Genomic DNA, 14121 nt, shown 5'->3' with positions numbered 1-14121 from the left:
TTCTGTGAAAACTCCCCCACCCTTGTCTCCCATTTCTCAACCCCGAACAGGTAACCAGTTTGTTTACAACAAAAAACAAAAACAAAAATACGCTTCCGAGGTGGTTTTACAGCATCATGCAAGGAAATATGAATCTATTTGCCATGCTATTTATTTTCTCTAACACAAAAAAGTGGCTTGTGCCACTTAAATAATGAATCTATACACACACATATACACCTCCCCCCCCATACCACCACCTTGCAGATAAAACTAGAGCGTTATCAGTGAACCTGAAGCCTGTATAGCCTCCCCAGGTATGACCCTGCACCCCAAGGTTGCATATCTTTTGACTTTCATCACCACTGCTTAGTTTCAGTAGTTCTCAAGCCTTAGATCAATGAAATGACAGTGTATGCTTTCTGTCTGCTTTTTTGTACCAACTTAACATGTATGACCTCATTTAAGTATTAAACTAAGTCCACAATAGGGCCAATACCATCTCTATTTTACACATCACACACCCAAAAAAGAAGTTCAACATGGTTGAGAAATAAACCACATCACAGCACTAGTATTGTAGCTGGCATTAAAACCCAGGTCTCTCCAACATTAAACCTATGTTATTACTGGGCAAATATAGTCTTAAAGTCTTTCTCTCCTAGCCCCTCAATTTTTGGAATTATTACAGAAGAGTGACTTTGGCCTGGTCTCCCCTGCCTTGCTATCTTTCTTCTTTTCACCATCTATCCAACTTTTGAACGATTTAGTGATCCCACCCCTCTGCCATGCACTGCAGATAGGATCAAAATCAGTTAGGAGTTTTATTTTTAAAAAACTGGTCTTCCTGGCAGATTCACCCCTATGTTTATTGCAGCATTATTTACAATAGCCAAGACATGGAAGTAACCTAAGTGTCCATCAGTAGATGAATGGATAAAGAAGATGTGGTACATATACACAATGGAATACTGTTCAGCCATAAGAAAGAAACAAATCCTACCATTTGCAACAACATGGATGGACTAGAGGGTAGTATGCTCAGTGAAATAAGCCAAGCGGAGAAAGAGAAATACCAAACGATTTCCCTGATTCGTGGAGTATAACAATGAAGCAAAACTGAAGGAACAAAACAGCAGCAGACACAAATTCTAAGAAGGCACTAGCCATTACCAAAGGGGAGGGGTGGGGGAGGGCAGGTGGGGATGGAGGGAGAAGGGGATTGAGGCATATTATGATTAGTACACATGGTGTAGGGGGGATCATGGGGAAGACAGTGTAGCACAGAGAAGACAAGTAGTGATTCTGTGGCATCTTACTACACTGATGGACAGTGACTGCAGTGGGATATGGGAGGAGACTTGATAATATGGGTAAATGTAGTAACCACAGTGTTTTTCATGTGAAGCCTTCAAAAGAGTGTATATCAATGATACCTTAAAGAAAAAAAAAACAAAAAACTGGTCTTCCTGGGACTTCCCTACCTAGACATTTTCCCCCTGTTTCAGTTTGGATTTTGAAGAGTAAACCTAGTTTTCATTTTTATTTCTTAGCTTTACGATGGCACATTCTAAATTTTGAATATTTTTTCTTTAACCGAACTGTTTCCAATTATTAAATAAAGTTAGCCAATTAACTACCAACTCTGTTCCATTTATTTCCCCAGGAATAGAGAGAGCAAATATCCTGATTTTTTAAAGGTCTTTAGGGAAACATAGCAGATAGGCATATCTGGGGATATGGGAAGACATATTATTAGGTGCAAGGCTCAAGTTTGAATCCTCAGCTGCAGCACAACAGGGAAGGGGTACCAGGTGCAAAAGAGCACAAGTCACATCTGGCAGTGAGTGAAATGCCCTGTACCTTGACCGTGGCGGTGGCCTCACAGCTGTATACCCTTGTCCAAAGGCATTGATTTGTATAGTTTCAACAGATGCAGTTTGTAGTACATGAGTTATACCTCAGTAAAGCAGACTATAAAAAGGGAAATTGGAAGAGAACAGAACTGGCTTGACTTTGGTACATTCCCCTCCTCTACCATCTCTTACTTTCTCCCTGGGGTTTCTCCCTGCCACATGACCACTGAGCAAGGGTTCCGGGCTTCTAGAACTGCTCAGTCCTTCTCCCCATCTGCCACACTTCACTTCCCTATGCCCTCAATTTAGGGATCCCCAAAGAAATTACTGCTATTTCCCCTTTTGAAAGATATCGTCTCCTCTCATCACCCTATGGCTTTTACAATTAAAATATGCCCAAAGTATAAAGACACAAAACCCTTTTCATTTATAGGAGGAATCGGTAAAAGAAAACAGAAAGTAATTTTAGTTCTCACGAGTTTGTCATTTCCTGTTGCCTATCTCTAGGTCGCCTAGGAAATGAAGTTCAGAATGACAGACTCTTTGTTCATCGCTAAAGATGGGAGTTCTCCACATGGAGTCCAAATACCGGATTCACAATGCCTGTTTTTGAAGAAAAGTTGTCATTACTTTCACATGTGACTCACTAGTAAACACGTGGACAGCCACTCTGGGGACTCAGTCTTCTCACTTACAAATGCAGATTCCAGAATGATCTATAATGTCTTGCACTAAAATTTAAAAAAAAATCCTAAAGAAAACACTGTGATCACAAAACATAATTTCTTTGTCCAGCAATTCAAGGTTATATGATCTAAGATTCCATTCATCCAGCATAGTATTTGGTATAGGAAAGTTAATATAGATATATATTCTAAAAATTTCAATGCAATGTTAATGTACATCTATATCAGTTTTGTCTTTTTATGGTATTTGAACAGTGTTAATCCAAATGTGGTACACTTCCTGATCAAACCAGAAGTTTATCATTTAGTTAATATTTTTATTTCTGCTTATGAAATACATTATTAAGATATAAAATTTGATTTAAAATATATCTTGTTTTACTGTATTGTATCAGTGACATATATGAAAAGCCATTTATGTGAAATATCACTTTTTTGGTTTGTTTTCAATAGTCCTCTTTTTTTTTTTTCCCCCAGTGGTAACCATGGTCCAGGTCCTTCAGAGAGAGAATCTTCCTTAATCTTTAAAAAATTCTATGACATAGGTTTTATTATTATCACCATTTTATGATTAAGAAAGCCAAGTTAACTGAGGCTTCTTAGGGTCCAAGGTCACAGGTTTTAGGCTTTGAAGCCAAATCCTAGTCTAATTCCTAGAATTAGACCATCGTTTGAGAAGCTCTCATCTTCTACTAATATTCTCCCAGGAAAATCCACCTCTAATTGTTTTTGATTTCTATATCAGGAAGCAGAACCCAGTCAATGGCATATACAGCCATTTATTAAACTGGAGAAGGGAAATCTGGACTGGGGAAGAAGGAGAAAGTGGCAAATTCAAGAAGCTGACTCAGTTCAAATTCAAGATGCGTATTGATGTGCAGTGTCATTAGACACAATCATTAAACATTTCCAAGCTTCAGTTTTGTTTCTAAATTGGGATTATTGGGCAATTTGATCTCTAACATATACATCAGCAGCACAAAATAAGCAACATCCCATTTAGCTTAACACATCACATGGGAAAATGACTTTGTCTCTGTATACTGATATTCTATCACAGCCTTAAAGAATATTCATTTCATATAAATGCAAGGCATTTTGTTCAGAAAATAAGATTCCTTTGAAAGACATCTCTATCAAAGTCTCATTCATAACTAGTTCCCAGAAATCTGTATCAAACATTTGGCTGATACACTTTTGCTGATATCTTATGACATTTAAGTCATGCCATCTACTCAGCAATAAGACACAAGGACAGCCATGATGCATTTCCCAACACAGACAAATTCACTGACTGTAGGTCAACTGAACCCGTCTAATTAGCAGGAATTTAATTATTGCTAACCAGAACTGGCTATATAAATTGTGAGGCCAGGTGCAAGATGAACAAAAGGGTTCCCTGGTTCAAAAATCGTTAAGAAGCTCAAGACGGAGACAATCATGCATAGGGGGCGCTACTGAGCACGGGACTGCGGGTGATTATCCAGGCTGCACACCCATGAAAGGGCCTTGGTGCCAATAAAGCAAAGAAAGGAGAACGTGAAATTGACTTGAGTCAAATTCCCTACGGAGTATAATAATTATGTTGCAAAACTAATTTGATCACTTTATCATACAATTTTAAGATAATATAGTAAGGTTGTGAAAGTTTTTATTTGCAATTTTGCATTTACATTTCAATGAAGTTGTACGTTTGGAATGTAATCCTCACTTCCGCTTTGGTTTCTCATATGTGACTCTTGGCCAAAAAAGCAAAAGCAATCACATGCTGACAATTAAACCTAATGAGTGAATTCCAGTGTAATTATATTTTGGTGTCTCTTTTACAGGCTTCTTTCCTAAATATTAGGCCCTAAGTAAAGGGCCTTCAAGTCATCCTCCTTACATGACAGCTCCCTTATCTCATTGGCAGAAGAAAAACTGGACAAAACTTTGGTAGTTTATTTGTCATAAACTAGGAATATTTTAAATGCATATGCCCTGGGACCCACCTCTGTGCATGCATCTTATAGATACAGGTTTATAAAAGGACAATCATATACAAACAAAGATACTATTACAACATTGTTATTATAGCACAAGATTGGAAAAAATTCTAAACATCGATCAAGAGAGGACTTGTTAATTAATTATGGTATATCCATAAAGTAGAAATCTATACATCAATTACAAACCTTGATCTATTCTAACATAACAATGTGTCCAAGATACATACCGAAAAACAACTTGTAGACAAGTATCTACAGATATTCATTGTTAAATATGAAAAAATAGATATGCAATTATTTATTTACATACATATATGCTCATTATTTTTTAAAAATAGATACCATGTTATTATTCATAATGAAAATAATCATTAGTTAATTTTAAATGCTTCTTCAAGAAGACAGGAGCTTTTCCAAGCTGAATAGTCCAGTTAATCCTCAGGGCAACCCTGTGACACAGGTGTTATAATCATCCTCATATTGCAAAGGAGGAAATGAGAAAACTGAGAAACAGTGAGGGCCAATGACATGTTAAAGGTCACACAGCTGGTGGGTGAGGCCCAGGAATTAGGCTCCCGTCCTTTCACTCATAACTCTGAGCTGTACTACCTCTCACGTGTGCAATATTAGGGAAAGTACACCTGTGTTTGGATTTGCACAGAAAATGTCTGGATGTACACATGGGACCTCTTAATAGTGATTGCCTCTGGTGATGGATGAGGAATGAGGGCTTTATATTTCACACTCGGTGGACCTTTTAATTTTTTACATTGAAAATTGAAAATGTACCCACAAAGATGCATGGACACTGAGAGTGACTGGTGACCATGGGGGAGGGCTTGGGGTGGGTGGATGAAATAGGTGAAGGGGATAAAAAGGCACAAAATCTCAATTATAATAGAAATTAGTCACATGGATGAAAGTACAATATAGAGAAGATAGTCATTGGTTCTGTAACAGCTTTCTATGTTGATAGTAACTACACTAGTTAGGGTGAGCATTTAATAAGCTACGTAACTATTGAATCACTATGCTGTATACTTGAAACCAATATATCACATACCAACTGTATTTCAATAAAAAAATATAAAAACAAAAAGAGAAAATGTACCCCTAAATATATGTTTTAATGTACAATTTGTAGAACATGTCTGGTTTTCTATCCTAAAACATCAGCTGCAGAAACGTTGAAGTTCTATGAGAGAAGAGCTCCCGTCTTTGAGTTCTAAACATTGAGATTACGTGGAATTAAAAACATGTGAAGATTCTGCAATTTACTCAGTACTTAGGTTCTTCCAGTACATAAGATCAACTTTTTACTGCTTTGTAGAGTAGGCAATTTCATAAAATACACATCAAAAGCACCCAAATACCTAGTCATTTAGCTGTTTGGTACATTTATGCATTCTGTCATATAATGTGAGCAAAATACAGCTGATTCTGATCAGGCTGCTGTTTATAATTTAAGACAGGGACCTCTAAATGACTCCTTTTTGGGAAAGGTCAGGCACCAACATGTTTTACCAAATAAAACTCAGGTTTGAAAAATATGTCTTCTAAACTGCTTTTTACTACCTGGGCTGTAATAAGTTTTACAAGATTTCTTTGTTAAATTGCCCTGACCATTTCCATTTCCAGTGCTTCAGTCACATTAACAGAAGGTTCAGTTCACAAATAGTAAACTATGTCATTGCACTGCATTTGGGTTTCAGAAATAGATCACACAATGGACAAACGCACAAGACATGTTTGGCATTCCAATTCATGTTTGGCTTGGCATATATCATTGGGGCAGAACAAGACGCCCTACCACAAACGGAAATATCTCATTGCTCAGGAAATAAAATACTTCTTCAATAAAGACTTGATGCAAGAAAGGCAGAAAGTTCAGGGATGCGGGGTAGAAAATATGTGTGCAGAAACATTAGTTCTTACATAATTGTAAAAAAATATGTGTAGGATTCCACCAGAATTCAAGAATCCTTTACAGAATCATTTCTCCTTCCAAAATATGATGCCCTGCTCTAGTCACAGCTATTCCCAGCAAGAGTAGGGGCAGGGAGTATTTTTCTGGGAAATTAAAATACAGACATATGGTTTCTGAATATTCATTAGTAGATGGACAATCTATTATTTATTTTATGAGTCAGTATATATTTCTTGATCTTCTGTATGCCAGACATGCGGCTGATGCTGTGGGAGAGACCGGAAGTAAGGGGCAGAACCAAAATGTTTTAAGACATTTGACAAGATAATTATAGGTGGCTAGTAGGGCTCAAGTGCAACTGAACATGAGTGGGGTCACTGTCCCTCCAAGTGGTTCTGAAGGAAGTGTCATCTATGCAGAGATGTGAAAAATGGTTTTGTGTTACTTCACTAAGGGGGGTGAGGGTGGGCGGTGAGAGCAAATCTTATGCTTAAGTCTGAACTTGAGAAAGAACAGGACAAATTGTGGTGACTGCTGTATAAAATTTACTTCCCTTGTGGCTTCAGTCTTTTATTAGTTTGGCCCTGTTCTTTAGCTGGTGTTTATGCATTAATCTGTCATATTCATTCTAGACTGCACATGCATTAACCACAGAGTCTGCCCGTATCTTGTATCTGCTTTCATCAGTTAATATAACATATCCATGTAGGCAGTTGCCCTCAGATAAAGAAAATAAATCATCTAGCAAATATTCAAGATAAAATGTTTTTTTATCAACAGCTTTTTTTATCAAACAGCTTGTTTTAGAATAGGCCTTGATTCAAAGTAAATTTGGTTTTGCAAAAGTCACATTTCTACTTATGAGGAGGAAGACGTTTTTCTTTTATAGCTGCAAACATGTAAATAAGATTAGGTCAAGTCAGGAGAAAAACTCCAAGTGCAGCTCAGAGTAAACATGTGCTGATGATTCTCTGATGTGGACATGGGTTCCAGAACATTCTGCATCCTTCTCTTGTGCTTAGGTTCTCTTTCAGCTGTTTAGAAAGAAAGAAAGCTCTACACATCCAGATGTTGACATATGCACACCTTATTTCAGCATCTAAATTACCATGGCTTTATATAAAGTTTCAAAGAGATGTGTCCCTTCTACAAACATCATTCAGTCATGGTTTCTGAATGTTCATTAATAGATGAACAGTCTGGTATGTATTTTATGAGTCAGTATATATGTCTTGATCTTCCATATGCCAGATATGGGGCTGATGCTGTGGGAGAGATCAGAACTCATGCATTAACTCAACAAATATTACTCATCATCTGCTATGTGCAAACCTTAGAAACAGGGGCAGCCCTAGGCTTCCTGTGCTCCAGGGTTCATAGAGGTGAGCGTGACACCCTGTAGCTTTTCCATAATAGGTACCAGTATGATTTGGGTCTGGTTGTCATGGTTAACAGTTTTTAAATACTTCCATACCTCTTGGAAAATAGCTTCTGACCCCACTACCACATGCCATCCCAGAAAACTGACACCCAGGATCCCTGATTACCCCCAACTCCTCTTCTAGGAACCCTAGAACCATCTCACAATCCAGTTAAAACCTGTCACAGATGAGGGGGCCTCCAGGACCCCTGCTGTAGCTCCTTGCTGGGGATCTGGTCTTACTGGGCAGGGAGATGCCTAATTGGCACTTCAATATTGTGACTGTCATTCCTGAGGACAGCTGAGCAATCCAGTCTAGTCTACACACTAGGGCCATATCACAAAATGTTTGCTACCTGTTCGAGAAGAAGTAAGGTATAAAAATACAGGGCAGGCATGTAGAACCTTATGGCAGTTTGATAGACTAGCTGTATATCTGTTAACAGTACTTTTTAAAAGGGGACTTATGTTTTATATGTCTCTTCCTTCTTTTATTTCAAATTTTTTCCATTTTTGTTTATTTATTTATTTTCTACAAAAGCTTTGGTCCACAAAAGACTGACAGTAAAAGCAATGGGTCCTAAAACATACAATCCAAGAAGTATTCTGCTAATACCAACACCCTGCAGTGACTGCGGTACATAAAGAATAGGAATGAAACAGGGAAAGCGTACACACCCTCTTAACATAAGAGAAAACTTCTGGCGGCCCTCTCATGTTCTCCCCAACTCCAGCAAGGAACACCAAAGAGAAACAAAGGCATACAAATATGCCACTAAGCATGCTGAACCTCTGCATTGATTGAGGGCAAAGTTCGAACTTCTTGCCTCTCAGCTATTCTGGTAAAAGGGTCAGTGAAGCAGTCCTTTCCCTAAGCTATTTTGGTGAATGGATCCAGCTGCCTGTTCTTGCCTTGGCCACATTCCTCTCGTCTCAGCAATTTCATGCAGTTCATACGTATAAAAAGCATGTAGAAAACTTAGATGAATGATGCCTGTAGGTGAGAGTACATCCCATGATCCAAACAACAGCAAACTAGAAGCAAAGCACCCACCTCAAAACACCAAGAGGATTAACCTGGGAAGTTGCCTGTCTAGTTTTGACTTCATGCAGCATATAACTCAGAAATAGTAAAACTGAGAATGTAAGAAGACATGTAACCTGCTTTATCCTTTAATATCCCATTGGCTTTATGACTGTTGATTCTAAGCCCTTTTTTTTTTCCTCCAGACAATTCTCAATTATTTGATTGGAAAGATTTAAGTGTCATTTTAACAGAGGGCGCTCTATCACATGTATTAAAATATTTCCATTAAAACTAAAACAACCATTAAAAAAAAATGCCTCAATCTGAATGTTGATTTCACAAGTATGTACAAATCCTTAGCTGGTAGAAGTAAATGGTGAAATATTTAGGGATGATATGGTGTGATTTCTGTTAACACTAACAATACTTTCTAAAAGGGGGCTTATGTTCTAGTGGCATGAAGAAATTGAGAAAGAGCTTGGATGAAAGGTTGACAGCAGGATACAGGGTGAAGTTAGGGAATGGACATGTTGAAGTTGCTTATGCTGTGTCATTAAACTATTTTCTCTATTTTTGTGTATGTTATAAAAAGTTTCATAGTAAAGGTAAGAAATACATAGAATATATGTAAGTATATCTTTTTCAACAGAGCTTATCTACCTTTCATGAAACCAGCCAGCATCAAGACATGAATATTATAAATGAATCATAAGCTAAAATTTATGAGTAATGTATTCAAAGCTATTAATTTTTATAAATATCAGTTTTAATATGTTGTGATTGGTAACTTTAGCCAAAGCATACTGCATCAAATATAGGAGTAAGACATGAATTTTCTTAAAAGTGGAGTAAGAAGTAAAGTGCTTAGATTTTTCTTTGTATCCTATTTGGGGGAAAAAACTCAAAACCCAGAATATTAAAAAAAGGCAATCGTTTTTCCCAATCATATAGCAAATAAAAGGGGACTGTAACATTAAATTAAAATTAAATTAAATTTTTAATAGTTTGTCATTTATATCTTTCTATTCATAAATATCTAAAATGTGTAATAAATTGACAGATACATTTACAATATTTTGAAACTGTAGCCAATGCAGCAATTCTGGAATCCCAAACAGGCTGTTTCCTCTTTTCTAAGTCATCTTACTATGCAGACTTTAACAGAATATTTGCATTGACTCAAGCTGTGAAAAAAAATGTTTTTTTTTTCTCTTTCAGATTATTTTATTAATTTATCTTGTATAATTTTTTTCTATGGCTTAGACTGCATGTTATAGAAGAGTCAAAAAAAGAATTGTGCCCTAAATTAATGTAGTGGAGATGACTTTTCCCAATTTAGAGGAAAAATGTAGCACATTGATGGATAGAATGTTCTCTCCCACGTATTTTTCTTAAACATTGGCATTGGCAACATTTGTCTGGAAGTGAGCTCCAGAAGATGAAAGAGTGATAAACAAATAGAAAAAGGAACAGCACAGAGAAACTCCAAAACAGATGTGGATGTTTAATCTGGCTGCTGGTTTTTCTCATGACCACTTATGCCTGGTTGTGATTTTAGATTGCATACGTAGAATACAGTCATATGTTCTGCTCATAAAATCAACCTTAGTTATTTTAAGAAATTACACATAGTAGCTTCTCAGAGATGCTTTGTACTTACTTAGAGAGTCTGAGGAAAGAGTCTTATGAAAGGAGCAAACCATCTCCAGCTCCAGCTCTGATGCTCTCATGCAAGATTCTACATGTGACCGAAATCCTCTGGGATCTAGTAAGACTCACGTTGATAACCACAAGAAGTTAAACACACTTGAACACCCTTGAGAACAAAATCCATTGCTGTGCAAATGACCTGGCATTCTTGTCTACCAGCTTGTAAGCCAAGTCCTGATCCATACTCATTCAAATATACCTTGCTGTGAATCAGGTCACGACAATACAGTCTTTAATCGTCAATTACATGACCACCTAAAGGAGCAATTACATGGAGTTCATGCTGAACAAAAACTAGGGGTAGGAAAATACAGTCATCCTGATCTAACTGATCATTGTACAACCCAAAGATATCAGGACAGACAGTGCAGAACCGCATAGTATTGATGCATGATTCAACAAAATTCCTACTTATTCAGAAAGGCCAAAACTTAGCAACTTTTCACCAAAGCTAGCACCTGAACTCCTGTGAAACCTACACAGTGCCAAAGAGCAGAACTTTGTTCCTATCACAACAAAACAAGGAAGAGGGGCAAACAGCACGAAGATCCTAAACACGCCCAAATTGTCACAGCAGACCAGCCCTTATAAGATATTACAAAGTCTTTGAAAGTACGAGCATGTTAGCAGTATTAGTGTGAAAGGACATAAAACAACAGCATCTGCACACTGGATGTCATGCATTACATCTACCCATAAAAACTGAATTCAGGAGAATACTGAAAAGGGGTCAGAAATCTGCACTGTTTTTCCCCTGTAGAATCTGAGCTGCCAAGACCAAGTATAACAGATAACGATGTTTTATTCTCACTAGTTCAACTTGTGCAGCGATGGCATCTCCATTTCTGCTTCCCTATATTCTTCTTGCATGACCCTGTTGTTATCCACAGTCAATCACTACCCTGTTTCCTCTCCTATAAGGTCTGCTTTCAAACACATGATTCACATAGATGGTTCCCCAATCCACACTCTAATCTGGAATCACCAGGGTTAAGAGTAACAAAGAACTTTTATGAATTCATTTCATTTAGAATTCTGGGAAACTCAAAAGAATTCCTGTAACATTATATGGTACTATCCTGTAGATGGAAATTTACAGCCCTCTGGAGATGGGGACTTGCCTATGTTACAACATTCTGTGTCGTTAGGCTGGTACAACCTTTTTACTATCAGGTCAATGTCATCAACAATTACAGGTTTGTAGCACTTTTCCTTTTGTTCTTCTACTTAAAAATGTGTACTCTGCACAGGTGCTCCACTTAATCCAACAAGCTATTTTGCAGATTGTACTTTAAAGAAGGAAAAGTAAGCTAGTATAAACAATTCACAAACATATAAGCAGAATATAAGTGTTACACTAAAAAAAATGTTTAGACAAGAAATAGAACCATTTCAACACAAGCTATAAAAAGCAACCACAGGAAAGTTGTAGTATATGCATGGAGGGCAAAGGAAATTGTCAAAGCTAATTGGGCAGAGTATGTCAGTATAGCCAATATGCCAAAAGAGATCTGAAAGCACCTGAGTTATAATTTGTCATTTATTTTCTATCCTTATTAAAAAGACCTGCTGGTAGACAAATGTCAACCGAATTCAATTCCTCTAGTGGTCTATCCCTGAAGGAGAACTCATGAGCTAGAACTACTGAGATGCATCTTAACAAATAGAAGAACAGAGGTATTTCCTGAAAAAAAAATTCTAACACTCACAACAAACTACCCAGAAGAAGCTTAATCACATATGATTTCACAACTCTAATTGAAAGAATGTTTAGTGATCAAAATTGTATTATTTGGGTCCCTTTGTGGGTACTTCAGTATCATAAGCATTTTAATCAATAGGTTTTTACTTTTCATCAGACTTAGTGTTCCAGCCTCTGCAAGAGCCTTAACTTGCTTGGAGTTGCCCAACAAAATCTGGAGGCCCACCAGGAACAGAATCCTAAGATAAGTATGGAGAATGCTTACCACAGACTTTAGCCCCAAGGAGAGTATGGTTATAGGGCTTTACTGAAAAATGGAAGTGCTCCAGAGGCTTAAGATTAGACTGTGATAGAAATCTGAAAAGAAGGAGGTATGAAAATGAGTAAGTATGATTTAATATGTTATTAAATGTAATTTGTTTTCAATAAGCAATCATATTTCTTGTCACTGATAAGATGAAATGTCGTAAATAAATAGATGATAGATGATAAGATACCATTTTGTTGCCAGTTACACCAGAACAATAGTAGTTGAGGACAAAAAAATTAAGCTGGATTTTGAAAATGCAGTGGTAGTATCACAGTGGCCTGGCATTATCATCCTAAAATAGGATTTCTCAAAGTCTGCATTATTGATGGACCAAATAATCCCTTGTTGTATTTATGTGCATGTGTGTGTATGTGTGTGTGTGGTGGGGTGCATGTGTGCAGAGGGAGCATTCCACACATTGTATGATGTTTAGCTACATCCCAGGTCTCTGTCTACCCACTAGATGCTGATAGCTCCTGCCATGTTTGTGACAACCAACAGCAAACTAGAAGCAAAACACCCACCAATGCAAAGGATTCCTGAGCATTCAAGATGAAATATATGGTCTCCTCTGTGTGCTCCTGAATGTACATCTCTAGATAACTGTTCACCACAGACAATAATTCCATATTTACTAATCTGTACCACCCCTCCCTATAGATTGTTAGTTTGCTTTCATTTGGAATTGTGCTCTATTCACCATTGCTTCTCCACATATTAGGAACTCTATGCATTTATGTTGAGAGAACTAGTGAAGGAACCAAGAAAGGAAGAAAGGTAGGCTTCTGAACTGGCCAAGGTAGTGGGGAGGGGCTCTTTCACGCATCAAAGGATGCCAGTAGGTGCTGGTAGCACCCTTCCCTTCAGCTGTGGCAATTAAAAATGTCTTCTAATGGAAGCAACCCAAGTGTCCATCAGTAGATGAATGGATAAAGAGGATGTGGTACATATACACAATGGAATATTATTCAGCCATAAGAAGAAAACAAATCCTATCATTTGCAACAACATGGATGGAGCTAGAGGGTATTATGCTCAGTGAAATAAGCCAGGCAGAGAAAGACAAGTACCAAATGATTTCACTCACCTGTGCAGCATAACAGCAAAGCATAAACTGAAGGAACAGAACAGCAGCAGACTCACAGAACCCAAGAATGGACTAACAGTTACCAAAGGAAAAGGGACTGTAGTGGGTGGGTGGGAAGGGGGGGAGAAGAGGAGTAAGGGGCATTACGATTAGCCCCTTGTAGTGGGGGGAGGTGCACAGGGAAGGCAGTATAGCACAGAGAAGACAAGATTCTATAGCATCTTACTACACTGATGGACAGTGACTAATGGGGTATGTGGTGGGGATTTGATAATGGGATAATCTAGTAACCACAATGTTGCTCATGTAATTGTATATTAATGATACCAAAAAGAAAAATGTCTTCTGATGTTGCCAGATGGTCCCTGGGGGAGTTGGGAAATTGCTTTTGGTTGAGAGCCACTGCTCTAAAAATATTGTGCAGAGAAG

General features: G+C 37.6%; 1 protein-coding gene across 7 annotated transcripts in view; it reads right to left on the bottom strand.

Annotated features, from left to right (window-relative positions):
* The window catches only part of RBMS3 (RNA binding motif single stranded interacting protein 3), a 1487986-nt gene that overhangs the window by 369677 nt on the left and 1104188 nt on the right, over window positions 1-14121 (bottom strand). The gene's annotated exons all lie outside the window — the stretch shown is intronic.

This window comes from Manis javanica, chromosome 15 (genome assembly GCF_040802235.1).
Source record: "Manis javanica isolate MJ-LG chromosome 15, MJ_LKY, whole genome shotgun sequence".
NCBI lineage: Eukaryota > Metazoa > Chordata > Mammalia > Pholidota > Manidae > Manis > Manis javanica.
The sequence above is the reverse complement of the archived record's forward strand: the minus strand, read 5'-3'. Positions and strand labels throughout refer to the sequence as shown.